This window comes from Marmota monax, unplaced genomic scaffold, assembly GCF_021218885.2.
Source record: "Marmota monax isolate L192 unplaced genomic scaffold, Marmota_monax_Labrador192_F-V1.1 WCK01_AAM20220418_F8-fsc00120, whole genome shotgun sequence".
Taxonomy (NCBI): Eukaryota; Metazoa; Chordata; class Mammalia; order Rodentia; family Sciuridae; genus Marmota; species Marmota monax.
The window spans coordinates 3933176-3949756 of NW_026694424.1; the positions used below are offsets into that span (position 1 = coordinate 3933176).

Below are 16581 nucleotides of genomic sequence, written 5' to 3' on the forward strand. Positions count from 1 at the left end.
GCAAAATGAGCAAATATGGGTGGCTGCGTTTCAACCTGGCATAACAGTGAGGCTTTGTCAAGGATCCCAGAATTTAGAGTTTTTAGAAACCAAAAAAAAAAAAAAAAAAAAACTAAAAAACAAAACATATGCTAAACAGCTGGGGCTGGGAAAATTAAAGGATGGATAGGAAGAGCTTTCACCTTCGCTAGGAAAATATTCTACTTAGTGACTTTTTCTTTTATTTGTTCTACTCAAAGAATTCTTTCTAATCTCTAAATTAATATCTCTAAAGGCATGTGCCAGGTAAATAAGGATATATTCACTCATTCTTTCATTCAATTAATGTTAAAAAAAAAAAAGTGTTTTTATCCCTTACTAGCTCTGGAACCTGAGAAAGTTATGCAACTTCATTGGACCTCAGTTTCTTCATCCTTAAAACAGGGACAATGTAGCTGAGAGGATGCTTGACCCCTGACCAAGCATACACTGCACCAGACACTGTGTTAAAAAGAGGATGTACAAGAGTAAACAAAGCGAGCCAGACCCCAGCCTCGGAGCAAGCAGAACAGACAGTAACAAACAAAATAAATAAATGCAGAATTTAAAAACCTACCAAGTGCCTAGAGGAAATGCATGGGGTACTTCTAAATAAAAGGGAGGCTTCTTCAGATGGAAAGCTCATGGAAGGCTTTGCTGAATGAGCTGGGAACCTCTGGGTTGCAATCTGGGGGATGGAAGTAGTCAGCCATGTACAGAGAAGAGACAACTAGCTCATTGCAGGCCAAAGATTTGGAATACGTGACCTTGAAATTAGCCTGGTGTGTTCCAGGAATGCAGAGATGTAGAGATGGGGCAAATCACACAGGACCAAAAAGAATAATAAAGAGTTTGGCATTAGTCCATATGGATTAGGAAGTCATTGGATGGCTTTCCAGCAGAATGACAGATTTTTGTTCTGAAGATGATGTTGGCTGCTGGGTGCTGGATGGACCAGTGAGATTCAGAATAAAAACACCAGAAAGACCTCTGAAGCCCTTCTCCTGGTGGTGATGAGCACTTGGCAGAGGCAGTGATAGTGGAGAGAAGCAGATCGAACGTGAGACGGCTCCCAAGGGCCCATGACACATCTGTCTTGGCAGTCTCTTCTCAGGTACAAGTATTAACAAGATCAATGACTAAAAAGAAATTTTTAAATAGTCCCATTTTATTCAAGTTCTTCAGACAGCTCTCTTCATAAAAGCCAGTGGCCAGTGAATTTTTTAAAGTGTTTTTAACCAAGAAGGCTTGCAGCCATGAGTTGATTTAACAGTACATGAAACTTCTATGTGTGAGTTTAAATGGGGAGCTGTGAGAACCAGTTACTTTGCCCAGTAAAGTCAAGACACCCAATGGTACTTGATAGCTAGGCTGCAGACAATTCTTCATTGTTCTCACTTTGGGTCAAATTCTAAATAGGTTTTTGGAACATAGGTTGGAGATGGGGTGTTGAGCAGGACTAGTCAGGGATGCTTCTCCACCAGAGCCACCTGGTAAACTGCCACAGGGAACAGCCTTGTTTTTCACCTTCTACCAAGTGGTCACCATGGGGAATACTTCATGTGCTTCCCTTTGAACCCATGGCTTCATTCTTTGGAAAAGAAAGGGAAGGAGGAGAGTAGCAGAGGGGGAGAGAAAGAAAAAGAGAAGGGAGAAGAGGGAGGGAGGTAAGGCATGATTTGTCATCGCCCAAAAGTGCTAATGCTGGCTCCCAAACCTCAAGCTCTGATTCCCTCATCAATCTTAATACCCCCCAGATTCTATGTAGAACAAACATGGAAAGAAAAGAAAGTTCTTAGCCAAATATTGGAGTCCAGCTTGGAAAAATGAGCTTTGCAATGACAGCACATATTTTTAAGAGCTTATTGGGATCTGACTAAGGAGACTGGCTCCAGGCCTTGTAGTTTCACATATTTTCTTGATTCCTAAATTAATCATTTTTAAATCATCCACCTTAAAATAAGCCAAAGGGAAGCTTCCTCCAGGAATAGCCACTCATTGGCATTTCACAATTAAAAGCAAGATCACATTTGTGCAACTAGCCTTGAATAAGAATTTGATTTAGATTTAATAGAATGTGTGCTCATGTATAACACCTACCAATGTATCTGAAAAGAAATATTTAATATGATACAATTCCGGCATAAAACTTAATCAGTTTTAACACCTCTGCAGGATTTGTTAGGCCTGGCTTAGCAAATTGATGCAGTTAGTTAGTGGTATCTGAGCCTTTTTGATGGATGAAAAGTGAGCCAAAATTGTCCTCTTCCTATCAGCATATATTTGGCATACAATCATGTTCTCCTCCATTAGTAACACCCTGAAGAAAAATGAGACTGAAAATCGAGCTCATGCTATCACAGTTATAGTATGGTGAGTTGGCTAACAATGACAATTGGTATTTTTGAAGATTCATTTTTCATTTTAACCATTTTATTCTCTTTGCTTTACAAAATATCGTGCAGGTGTCTGAACAGGACAAATCTGTGTGAGCAGGTGGCTCCTCTTATCTCTGTAAAAAAAATACTATCCTTCTGTTTCATTATTTCTGCACCTTGTTTTTCTTATGTGTCACCTACTTGGTCTCATCTCTCCCTAAAGGCATGGGCAATGAGTATCTATGTTACATTCAGGCTCATGGCCTGATCCCAGCACAATTTTCTGAGTGTATATTTCCTTTTATTCAATGCACATTATAAATGTCTCTTTCTAAACAGGATGTGTTGGAGGTGGTCACACACACAGCAGCCCTTCATCTCAAATGCACTGTTGACCCATGCACACTTTAAACTCAGGAGAATGGGGGGCAGTAATTGTAAATTTAACCAGCCTGCTGGCAATCCTTAGCAAGAAGAGTGAAGCAGGAAGCATCATAGTACCAGACCTTAAACTATACTGTAGAGCAATAATAACAAAAATGGCATGGTCTTGGCACCAAAATAGAAACATAGACCAATGGTACAAAATGGAAGACACAGAGACAAACCCACATAAATACAGTTATGTCATACTAGACAAAGGCACCAAAAGCATTCATTGGAGAAAAGACAGCCTATTCAACAAATGGTGCTGGGAAAACTGGAAATCTATATGTAACTAAATGAAATTAAACCTCTCTCTCTCTCTCTCTCTCTCTCTCTCTCTCTCTCTCTCTCTCTCCACATAAATCATATAAGATTTTTAAATAAACAAATTTGATACTTTTCATTACCCTATAGCAGAATAGCTGAAAGGGATTCCAACCAGAATCTCTTCTACTCCTAAGCTAATAATACCACGAAACCAGGTTGTACTAGCAACAGATGAGTTGCTGTATTTCCCAAGAAATTCTTTCCTCAAGGCACTGAACATTCTTCCTGGAGCTAATTTTCAGTCTGGATTTTCCAATCAAATTATCCAAGACAAAAACAGGATCCTCTAATGATCATTCTACCCTCTCCTCTGCCCCCAGAAAACCAAGAGACCAGGAAGTTCACTTCTTTAGGTTAAGAAACAGCACCTGGGTCCACTGAAACTGCCACAGAATACATGAACCACAAGACCCAGTGGCATCAGGCAAGTTGAGCTGAGCTGCTGCTGGTGGTTCCTGTGCTCCAACCAGCTACTCCTGCACACGTGGACCCCTGGGACTGCATTGGTATGTCTGGTCCCAGAGTCAGAATAAGAATAATCCAAATTTGGGGCTGGGGATGTAGTTCAGTGGTAGAGTGCTTGCCTAGCATGTGTGAGGCCCTGGGTTCAATCCTTAGTACCACCAAAAAGAAAAGAAAAAAACAAAAAAGAAAAAGAGTTATCTGAATTTAACCGAGGGTTGAAGATCACAAGCGTAAACCTTGTCACAAATCTCTTCAGGATATCCCGGGGTGGACTTCTAACCCAGCACATCTCATTATGTCTTAACACATACTCAGGTACCATCTAATACCCAAACAAGAGTAGTAGGAAGATGACCCCTCCATTCATTTACTTATTGGGCATTAAGAAATAGCTCTTTAATATTATCCATGAGGCCAGTAGTGGGGAGACTCTTAGGATCAAAGTCAGACAGAGTTCCTGATAAGGTAAAATCTCCAGCTGACTGGGGAATGGAGAAATTAGCCAAATTATCCCAGTAATAAATGCATACTTTATAATAGTATATAACTGGATATAATAAATAATATACAGTTATAAATAATTATAAATTATCCCAGTAATAAATGCATACTTTATAATAGTATATAACTGGATATAATAAACAATATACAGTTATAAGTAATTATAAATAATATATAATAAATAATTCATAACTTCATAGAGAAGCTATGTGGTTCTGTGAAAGCAGAAGTGAGGACCAAAGGAGGAAAGAGGGAAGGAAGAGAGGGAGCCCTACCCAGTGCTGGAAATCAGGGAAGGTTGCCCTTGCTGATTAAGAGGTAAGCTGAAGGCCACAGAGGAATTTAGGTGTGGGAAGAACGTTAGACGGAACATGATGTGTTCAAGAGCTCAAGAAAGCTTACGAGCCAGGACACGTAGAAAACACTAACAAAATGTAGGCCAAAGGAAGACCATGGGAGACTTATAAGGCACAATAAGGACTTTGTCCCCAAAATTCTGAGAAATACCCAAGCATTTAAAAATACACGCAAGGTATATGCAACTTTAGTCTAAGATAAGAGTGGAATTCCTTTTTTCCCCCTTTGGCAGAGCTAGGAATTGAACATGGGTCCTTGCACATGCTAGGCAAGACTGAGACACCCCCAGCCCAGGAGTGGAATTTCAACTCAATATGAGGTGACTTTATAACACCAAAGTCTGAGGGTCTTCCAGGTCCATGGGGTAGGCTGTTGAGTCTGTCATTTCAATGCTGGAAGAAACTTCCATAACAAGGACAAAAGGGCTCTAAAAGTTGTCAAAAATTGGCACATTTTACCTCCATTCCTCAGGCTCTGGTGGACCCTGAACAACTGTTTTCTGTTTCAAGCACAGCATGCAGGACACATTGGAAAGGACACCAGAGGGCTCAGGCAGGTCAGCAAAAGAGGGCCGGGACTGGGGCAGGTCTAGCCAATGGGGAGGATGGTATGAGAGGAGGAACTTGCTGCTAGTCATTTCAGTTGGGTCTCATGCATCCTCATGCTCATGCTAAAGGGTCAATGTGAAATACGTTAATTTGTAAACATTATATAATAAAACTGGTTAATAAATATTCTGATAAAGGGGTTGCTGATCTGATCATTAAAAATGACATGTGAGCAGGGCACAGTGTTACAAGCCTGTAATCCTAGTGGCTCGGGAGGCTGAAGCAGGAGGATCATGAGTTCAAGGTTAGCCTCAGCAACTTAGTGAGGCCCTAGGCAACTCAGCAAGATCCTGACTCAAAATATTAAAGAGGGCTGGGCTGTGGCTCAGTGGTTAAGCACCTCTGGGTTTAATCCTTCGTATCAAAACAAAAAAACAAAAAACAATATTTGATATGCCTAATATAAAACTCAGTGGTCTTCAAGGTAGACTGGATCCATGTATTGAACCAACCTCCAAAGTGACTTCTGAGGACTTTTCAAATATAATGCGTATTCAAGTGTGACCTTGGTTACATGTGAGCTCTATTCACTAGCTAGTGTCATCTATCCCTGGGAGCTGGAACTATTCAACCATGACTAGTGGTTGGCATAGCTCTAAATCCTGGATCAGTAGTGACACCTCTGCTCAGCTGCCGAGCTGAGCTGGGGACCTCAGGATTCCCACACCCTGTCTGCTGAATCTCCTTCCTGGCTTGCATCTCAATGTACAGCTGCACCCATAAGCCTTGCTATGACAATCTTTAGGCCAAGATGCTGCCCACCTGGACAACTGAGAGAGACCCTGAGCAGCCAGGAGGCCTCACTGTAGAAGAGCTGGTGAGATTCTTCAGGGTTATCACACCCCCTCCTGTTCCAGCACTTCCATCACTCCTTGACTTAGAGCTTATTTTCACATTTCCTTTGATATTCTCTTCCAAGCAGGCTTGGCCTGGGAACCTGCCTGACACAGAGGAAATAAGGATTTAAATACTGCAATACCTATTTGAAGACTAAAACTCTTTTTCAGTAATTATAAAAGCACATGTGGCAGATCATCTTTTCCAAAGATGACCACACACTGCCCCTTTTCCCCAAACCCTCTAGCCCTTGCCATGCCCCTAGGAGGAGATGGAGCCTTAATCTCCTCCCCTTGAATCTACGCAAGCTTTGACTCACTTTTAACCAACATCCTAAGCTGTGTGTGTCAGCTCTTCATCACTGTCATCAAAATACTCAACAAGAACAACTTAAAGGAGGAAAAGTTTCCAATACTTTCAGAGGTCTTAGTCCATGGTCTGCCAAATCCATGGCTCTGGGACCAATGTGAGGCAGAACATCATGGCAGAAAGGCATGGTGGAGTAAAGCTACTCAGTTCATGGCCGTTAAGAAGCAGAGAGCAACAGAGGAAGGGGCTAGGGACAGATATCGCCCATGGACATGCTCCCAGTGACCTACTTCCTCCAACTAGGTCCCATCTTCAGCAGTCCTGCAGCTATCAAAGATTAATTCCAGCAAATGGATTAATCTACTGATAAGGTTAGGGCACTAATTGTTGCTTTCAAGCCCCATCTCTGCATCTTGCTTCCAACACATGAGCTTCTGGGGACTTTCCAGATCCAAACCATACCTGGCTGTAACAAAATGCCTGACTTAAATGGGTGACTTAAATGACAGCCATTTATTTCTCAAAGTTCTGGAGGGTTGTAGTCAGAGATCAGAGCACCAGCGTAGACAGGTTCTCATGAGGGCTCTCCTCCTGGTTTAGTCCTGATTTAGAGAGGGCTACCTTTATGCTTTATCTTTACCTGGCAGAGAAAGAGACATGAGCTTTTTTGTCTCTTTGTCATTTGAAAAGAACACTAATCCTGTTGCGGCAATTCTACCCTCAGCACTTCACCCAATCATAACCACTCCAAAGTACCACCTGCTCAACCAGCACATTGGGGGTTATAACATTGATGCACGAATTGGAAGAGACACAAATATTCAGTGTTTAGCAACCAATAAAATACTCAGGACCGACACTGCATGACCTCTGAGGTTAGACCACAGAAGCCAATGCTGCTTCCACTTGGCCAATGATGGAAACCACTCTGGCAAACCTTGTCTGCTGTGTAGGCAGATCAAATACCCTGGGGCTGCCATTCTGGGTGGAAGTCCAAACTAGCCCACATGGAGAGGACTGAGACCCCATGGAGGGAGGCAGGGGGAAAGCGAAGCTGTTGGAGGAAAGAGAATAAGAATCGCTGGTCCCACTGAGCTGTTCCAGCTCTGGTACTTTAGATATTTCACCCCTGTTCATTGACGGGCCCCAGAATCATTCCACCAAGACCTCCCCAAATTCCTGCCCCACAGAGCCCAGAAGAGATCATAAGACAGTGTGTGTTTCTCAAGGCACTATGCTTGACGGTGATTTGTTACGCAGCCACAGTAACTAAACACACTGCAACACAAAAATAAGATCAGAACTGCCTTATTTGGAAATATGTCTACTTGCACTTCTGCAAAGCACTTTAGCTGAGGGAAGCATGTGTGTCTTATAGCTTTCATGACTCCCCTTCAGAAATGCTGTTTTTATGGACAAGGAATTATGTAGAATGTGGCTATTAGAATGTAGCCACATTCTAATGAGCAAATTATGACCTATGAGAAAAGTAGCATCTTGGGATCCTACATCCCTCCAGGATATCAATTTATTCACAGGGACCAATGGCAATGTATTCAAATTCTCCTCCAGAAATTCACTTCCCGTACTGCTTATGGCCAAACACCAAGGAAAGGGACAAGTTTTAAACTGCTTGCAGATAAGTCACAAGATGTAGAACCTCCTGTGCTCAGGAAAGGGGTGGACTACCTGGCTTTCCTTCCATGTGAATTTAGGAACCTGCACTCTCAAGGCACTGAGACCAAGGAATCAAATGACAGTGCCAAAGAATGCAGTGCTGTTCAATCTCTCCAAAACAATACATAAATGTCCACCAAAAAGCAATGTGTTTTGGCAAGAGCTGTATATCTACATGTAGCCATTTGATGACAAACATGCAGACTCACTTGGAAACCGTGACTGACTGAAGCAGCTCAATAATTTACTTTTCATCAAGATGTTCCATGTCATGGATGACAAAGCCATATGTAAACACTGAGCTGATCCAGAAACATTCTGTCTCAAGTTAATTCAACCAAACCTTTTTTTTTTTTTTGAGGGGCATGCATACAGACAAGAGAAGTTTAACTTTCTTCCCCACTCCACTCCCCAAGAATGAGTATACTTGTATTTGCTTCAGGTGGGATAGGAATTGTATCAAGTTTCTATTGCAACCTACAGTCACCATGCTACTTCCTGTTCAAGTGATAAATTATAAATAAGTTATATATTGGATCTCTTGTAGCATCAGGGGGCATGAAAAGCTCATGAGGGGTCGAATACTAAAACCACTGGATAGAGACATTGGGTATTTTTCAGAGGTTCAGAATCATATCTACAGCCATAAATAGTTAATTTGTTTAGACTTTGCCTGAGGAGATAGAGACGTTCCAAAGTCCTCAGGGCTTACCCCAAACCACACAAGAGGCCCCTGGGTCAGACTCACTGATGTTCTTTTGATATGCGGTACCATGCTAGGAGCAGCCCTGTTTTTCTTTGAGATTAAGACCCTGCCTACTGGATCCTACATCCTGATTAATACCCAAAGGAGGCTGTATTTTTCAAATGTGTTGTTGTATCTCATCTCAAGAAACCCATTAGTTATTTCGAAACATGACCTACATGCTGTTCTCCATTCTTCTCTTCTATGTAAGTTGTTATTTTTTTTTTTTGTATTTTTGTTTTTCTGCAGGAAGTTCCAGAAATTTCCCTACTCTCAGAAGAATATCTCTAGGCACTTTCCCAATATAATAAAGAAGTGTTTTATGTTATGGGTGATGGCCAGTTAACATCTATGTTTCTTTGGAAGAACTAAAGCATTATCTATCAGCCAAGGGAAACACCTGCATAGCCCTGTGTTCCTGCATTACATCCATGACCGCACATCCCCATAAACATGAAATCAGAGTCCAAAGAATAAAAACCACAGGTGCTGTGGGAAAATAAGCTCCATGTGAATCTGCAATATGCAACAGTCTTTTCAAAACAAACAAGATTATAAGGGTATAATTACAGCTAGGAAACACGGACATCAACCCCAATAACATAATTATTTTCCTAATCTATGGGGTTGGAACTAACATAAGATGAAAATCACAGATGAAATCAGGAAGACAGAGCTCCTTAGAGACACATATGGCTGAAAAATGCAACAGACTGCATTTAGCCAGACTCTCTTGACTTCAAGTTTCTTAAAAACTTTAAAACACAAATGGACCAAAGGGTTCTTTAGATCTCAAGTTCTCCAAACTAATATACCCTTAGGTCTATACACACACACACATACACACACACACACACATACACACATGTTTTATATATTAATAGTAATTTTTTATTATAGTGATTAAGACAAAAAAAAAAAAAAACCAACTAGAATCCACTTTAATTTACTTCAAAATGGACATGCCCTTGGAGCACATTCCTGTCAGAAATCTTCCTGAGAAGAAGACGCAGTGCGGCCAGCTGAACAGAGAACTGTTGGATGCTTGCCGCAGAACCTGACTTCCCTTGTAAGACAAGTGACACCCGCAGAAAGCTCACACCAAGGGAGGAAGGGAACAAACGCCCTCAGGCCCCTGGGACCATGGAAGGCAGGCTCTGAAGGGCCCAGATACTGCAGTGCAGATAACAGAGTGCACATAAATGACGTCACCAGAGACCACGGTAGGCCAGAGGGTCTGGGCATGGGACAGGGATGGTTCCTGGACTGCGAGGAATAGCGGCTGAGCCACGCTTGTCAGACAGAGTTTCATGGTGGGCAGACTAACATGACGCAAGGCCCCCAGGAGGCCTGTCATCTCGGCTGCTTCTCAAAACATTTCCCATAAAATCTCATGACTTTGGAGTCTCTAGATTTAATAAAATCTGCAGAACTGATCCCATTTGCTCTCGAGTCACCTCAACTTCTATTTTAAAAAATATCTTAATGTTTTCTATGTTCCCACGACTGCATTAGGGAATGCTAAGCACATGATGATAACCAAGAGGGGGTTCTGTGCTAAAGAGTGGGAAAGACAGGCAGATAAACGGTCGTCTGAGTGTCAGAAAGTTTGCAATGGCTACTGCTACTGCCAGAGGATGTACAAACTTTCAGGGATGATTATTCACACTGATGACACAAACCTCAGATGGCCAAATACCTCATCTGAACTCTACGGTTCCACTGAGTTATCAAAGACAAGATAGAAATCAATTTCTTGAAAGGTCTCTTGATGTCGGCAATCCACACCAGCCGTTAAGTCACATAAAACCTTCACGTTGACTGCATCTTGTATTCTTGCTATTTCTTTTTATATATATATATATATATATTGTAGTTGTAGATGGACAGAATGCCTTTATTTCATTTGTTTATTTTTTATGTGCTGCTGAGGATCGAACCCAGTGCCTTGCACATGCTAGGCAAGCGCTCTACCACTGAGCTACAACCCCAGCCCCTTATTGCTATTTCTAAAGATAGAGTGTGTCACTCACTGATAAAGTTTAACTACTTAAATGTTATCATTCTATCATGAAACTTTCACGGCTAAGTGTCTTACATCATCACCTTATATTCTGGAGTTCCCTAAACCCAGTTGTATACAATGTTAAGAACATCTCTGGCTACCCTTATTCCTGACATTATTTAGTTTATCACCATTTGGCAATTGCCCCTGATGAATATAAACCAAAAGCACAACCAAATCACAGTGTGGATTAAATCGAGGGACAGAGAATGTATCATTCAGGACCAGGAATATCAGTTACCAATAATTTAACTCCATATTTATGAGATTCTCGTTATTCTTTGGAAACTACAGGCCTGTGCTCCCTGACCAGTGTTCAATAAGACAAACATCTTGTTCTGACACAAAAAAAGAAATAAGTAGCTACAGATTACACCACATTTCCCGGTAGACATCAACAAGCACTTAATACATTTCATTCTACTTATATTATTGCATGCCAGCTTGAAACAGTTGAAAGTCTAAGGTATAAGAAAAAGCTATAGTTGCCAGCCATGCTTCACAGGAAATGAAATGGTCTGCTAAGCAATCTAAAAACTAAGGGGAAAGAAACAAAAACATTTTTTAAAGTAAAGGAATACTCTCTTATTATCACAGGCTTAAAATATGAAGCCCTCAGAAAAAGAAACATCTAGTCTAAAATAACAGGGCCCACCACTTACGCCTCTAACACAAAAAGATTCATAGGGATATGGCTTCCATGACCGCTAAAAACAGAAAGCTAGTGTAAATGAAAAGAACCAAGAAAACAATTGCATTGGTGATTTTTAATTCCCTCTTGGTGCTCATCCAATCATCGAGCTCCAGATTTGCTTTGTATTTTGTATTGGTTTACTTTACAGGCAAAGTAAGCAAACACAAATGATGAAAGTAAATAAACAAGTGCATAAGGGAGATAAGTTTATAAGAAAACATGTTGCCATGTCAGCATAAGTCAGGAAAGCTTGGCCACTCCATAACTCAGGTTGAGAAAAAATGGATTGTTTGGCCTTTCTAAACCAGGGTTCCTCAGTCTCAGCACTATAAAATTGGGGGCCAGATAATCTTGTTGTGAGGGACTGTCCTGTGCATTGTGGGATGTTTGGCGATGCTCCTGGCTTCCTCCCATCAAATGAGCTTGCAAGTACCACTTGCTTATTTCCTCCTACTTGTGACAAACATGTCTCCAGGTAGCAGATGCTCCTTGGAGGATACATCTGCTATTCTGACACCATGGTGACAGGGTGGATCAAAGCTAGTTACATGGTCATACATGGAAATAGACTACCCCTGTCTGATGCATTCCCACCAACCTACTGTGCTCTTTGCTCAGGAGGCAATGTCTGGGCCAAAGCAAAAGGGAGATGCAGGTCAGTTCTCCAGATATCCCTAGTCCCACACCTCATTCTCTCCTTCTTCTCACTTGCAGTTCTCAAGAAGAACTGGGAAATGTGCAGTAATGCAACATACTGAGATAGGGAGGGGCTGACCAGAATACTTGGGTTGGTTTCAGTGCCCACTGGAAAGAGGATATCCATCAACCCTTTAGCCTAGCAGTTGCCCCAGGATAGAAGACCCAGGGAGGGATGCTTCCTTGGGTCTTTTAGCTGTGGTCCATGTGGCGCCTACACAGTTGAAATTTCATCCACTTTCCTGAGCCTGAGTGGTGGGTTTATAATGAATCCTAGGTTTTTGTTTTCCTTCACTGCCAATCTTCAAGTAACAAATCTGTGTAAGAGTATTCTATAACTTACTGTGTTCCTGTGCTTTCTGTTTCACCCAGACAAGTTGGAAAATAGTGAACAATGAAACTACTCCTCAGAAAACCTCAGACATCACCCTTCTGAAAAGTGGTTTCAAAGTATCTCTTCTCCTGAGTGCTGATGTTTTCCATTTGAGCATAGAGATTTAACAGAGATTGCAAGCTACACATGTTTGGCACATACAAATGACCTAGAATCTTTAGGAACTAGGAATGGAAAGAAATGACAAGGAAGAATAATCATGAAATAAAAGTATTCAAGAAATAATAAGAGATTCACAAGATGCCCTAATTTTTTTATGGGGATAAATCATCAATACATTCCACAGAAATGCACTGGACACCTGCCCCAGTTGAAGATGTGGAATATAAAAATAAAAAGAGGATTGCATCTTGTCATTTTAAGTTTAAGGTACCACTGAGACCTAAGATATCATTTTTACAAACCTAGACACATGTGTAAATAACCTGAGAGCTTCTTTAGCTCAATGGCTGGGCTTACACTTTGACCAATTACATAAGCATTTGGGCTTCTGGACATGTTTTAGGAACCTTTGAGCTAGATGCTGAAAGATTATGGCAACACAGACTTCTACAAGAACGGGAGAGGATGGAATTTCTTATTGAAGAAACTAGAGAATAACCATTGTGGAAAATCAAGGGTATTTAGTGATAAAACAAGCTAAATGTTACCCATTCCCAGGTTCTAAGAAAGGAAATAAAAAGGAATATGATTGGTGAAAAACAGATATCAGAGGGCATTGAACTTTAATATGTAAATTATGGAGAACCACTTGTTTCTTAAAAAAATAAAGAGTAGAAGATCATTGGATTAGACAAAGGGGAATGAAGGGAAGAGAGGGGATGGAAATATGAAAGATGGTGGTATGAATTTGACATAACTTTCTTATGTTCATCTATGAATACACAACCAGTGTAACTCCACATCATCTACAACCACAAGAATGGCAAGTTAGACTCCATGTGTGTATAATATATCAAATACATTCTACTGTCATGTATAACTAAAAAGAACAAACTAAAAAAAAAAAAAAGGATATCAAGAAAAAACCTTAACAAAAAAAAAGTAAAACTGAATTTAAAAAAAACAAAAAGCAATTGGCTTCCAAAATTCATATCATGATGGGTTTGGGGAAAGAGACAAAGGCAGGAAATGGAGCTGCATTTCTATGGCAGTGGACTCTACCTGCAATGCCGGCTTCCCACATGTTCCCACACAGCCAATGCATTTCAGACCACCTCACAGCAGGGTAGACCACATGGTCTTCTTGTCCTAATTTGTTTTCCCTGGAAGATCTCGTGTTCAACCATCCAGTAATCATCTGGGTGCAGAGTCTGAAAATGCTCCAATTTGACCTCATCTCACACTGCAGACTGGTAGCATGAAGTGTCTACTGAACATCCCTTTGGATATGCAGAAGCGACCTCAAACTCACCATGTTCCAAAGTGAACTCATGATATTCCTCAGAGTCAAGTGCTCTTTGTCATCCTCTACTCCAGAAATGGCACCACATTCTATCTAGGCACACAGGACAGGTCCTTGCACATCAGTCTTAACACTGTCTACTTTGCACCACAGCCAATCCACCACAAGATCCCATGAATTTTACTTTCTAACATCTCTTAGATTCTTCTTATTCCCTCTCCTTCTGCCAATACTATCACAGTTCAACCTGCCATCATCCTTTGTTTCCATAAGAGTGTTGATTTACTGATGCAAATCCACTCTTACCTCCCCTATTGCCAATACCCAGTCACTAATTCATATTCCCAAACTAGCTATGTTAGTCAGTTTCTCAATACTATAACTAAATAGCTGAGATAACCTCTTGTCTCTCTATATGTTGGTTACCTTGAAGGTTCCAGTCCATAATAGGTTGGTTTTATTACTTTGAGTCTGTGGTAAGGCCGCATAACAGGACAGAAGCACATGGTGGATCAAAACCACTCACCTTGTGACCAGAAAGCTAAAAGGAAGAAGAAGGGGCTGGATCCCACAACTCCCTACAAGAGTATATCTCGAGCTCCCTGAGGACCTCCTCCTAGGCCCCACCTCCAAAGTTCCACCACACCCCAGTAGCTCCTCCTGGGAACTGAGCCTTTAACACATGAGATTTTGGGAGACATTTAACATCCAAACTATAGCATTCCACCCTGGCCCCAAAAATTTCATGTCCATCTCATAGTGCAAAATGTGTTAAGTCCACCCCCAACTATTTCCACGGTCTTCACTGTCCCAGCTTTGCTCAGAAGTCCAAGTCCAAAGTCCCCTTTGAAACTCAAGGAAAAGTCAGTTGTGAGCCCTTGTAAAAATCCAAAGAAAGGCTGCAAACCTCCACAATTCAATGGTGGGGCAAGCACAGGGTATGTTTCTATACCCAAAATAGTAGGAATAAGAAAATAGTGAGGAATGATTTGGCCTGAAACAAAATGAAACCCCAGCAAAGCAAGCAGTAAATCCTAATGCTCCGTGTCTGGCACTGGGGCACACTATAGGATGTTGGCTTTGAAAGACTTGGAGGGCCTTGCCTCTACAGACCTGCTCATCCCTACCTCTGGGCCTCTCTGTTAGGTGAGTTTTGCATGCTGCCTACAGTTTCTGCACCACATGTGCTGTCGCCTCTGTCTTCTGGGACTTCCACTGCACCTTTGGCTTCAGTCTCACAAGTCCTTGCACTGCTGTTGGGGGCTGGTTGTAGGTACTGACTTGCAGCACCGCTGCCTGGGTCTCCTGGGCTTCCCTTCGAAACTCAGCAGAGGCCTCTATGATCTCATAATCCTAGCATTCTGCAACCTGATAAACGAGCACCACCATTAAGTTGTGCGGCCAGTGTGCGCTGTACCAGGGACCATGGCTTGATACACTCTAGGCACCTTGCTGGCTGAACATGGGAAAATGGATCCTGAGGCTCACCTGGGCACACAGGGCACCAAAAGACTCTTTTCTAAAACTACTCTGCCCTGCAAAGTCTTTGAAACAAATTTGCCTTTCTGAACCTCTGAGTCTGTAAGTGTGGTGGCCTTATATTTTTTGAGATCTCTCAAGGCATCTTTCCTATTATCCAAGTGCAAAGCATTTGGCCTTTTATTTTCTTTTTAATCAGCTCTATCACCCAGCTTTCCCCTGCCTTGGTTACACGTCTCATGTGCTCCCTTTGTAACCAAACTGAAAACTTTCAAAATCTTTCTGTTCTGCTTCTCTTCACTCTTCTTACTTCAATTTTAGCTAAAAGCAGACAAAAATCCCCATTGTGTTACCTGAGTACTTTCCTACTCTGAAATTCCCTCTGTCAGATAAACTAGTCTATCACTTTTAAGTTTGGCCCTCCACAAAATAATCAGTATTAGCAAAAATCAATGCAAATTCTGTGCTATACTGTAACAAGGACACACTCTAGTCCATTTCCCATTACAGTCCTTAGTCCACATTTCTATCAGGATTTGCCCTTGAACTCCTTCCAAAATAGCCATCTAAGCTGTCCTTACAGCAGTCTAGGGTTTCTGTAGCCAGCTCCTCCAAATTTTTATAACTTCCTCCTGTAAATCAATTCCAAAACTCATAGATATTATCTCCGATATAACTATAGTCAACAATCCCACTTCCCAGTACCAATTTTCTGTGTTAATTACTTTTCCACTGCATAAAAATATACCTGAGATAATCAGCTTACCAAGGTAAGAAGTTTACTTTGGCTAACAGCTTTGGAAGTTCCCATCCAGAATGGGTTAGCCCCACTACTTTGGGCCCGTAGGATGAGGAGAATGCCGTAGAGCAAAACCTCTCACCTCATGAACAGGAAGTACAGAAACAAGAGGAAAGGGCCAGAGATCCACAGACCCCCTTGAGGGTATGTTTCCCAATGATCTACCCACTTCCAGTGGGCCCCACCTTCTAAATGTTCCACTGTACCCCAATAGACCCATCCTGGGGACCAAGTTTAACACATGGACCTTTGGAGACATGGAACATCCAAACACTGGCACCTGTCACACCGCCACTCATTTAAAACTCTGAGCCTGTCCACTGATGTCATGGGTAAGCACAGCATGCCCAGCATCTCAAACCAGCCACAAATGACCTGAGTCCCTCACTTCTGCTACCCTG

General features: G+C 41.7%; 1 protein-coding gene across 2 annotated transcripts in view; it reads right to left on the bottom strand.

Moving 5' to 3' along the window:
• The window catches only part of Fbxl7 (F-box and leucine rich repeat protein 7), a 387648-nt gene that overhangs the window by 300816 nt on the left and 70251 nt on the right, over positions 1-16581 (bottom strand). Inside the window, exon 1 of one of the 2 annotated variants that reach the window (XM_058570737.1) lies at positions 5843-10495. The exons of the other annotated variant lie outside the window; for it this stretch is intronic. The gene's annotated coding sequence lies outside the window, so the exon portion shown is untranslated. Of the gene's footprint in view, positions 1-5842; positions 10496-16581 lie in introns of those variants that run through there. 2 annotated transcript variants of the gene reach the window in all.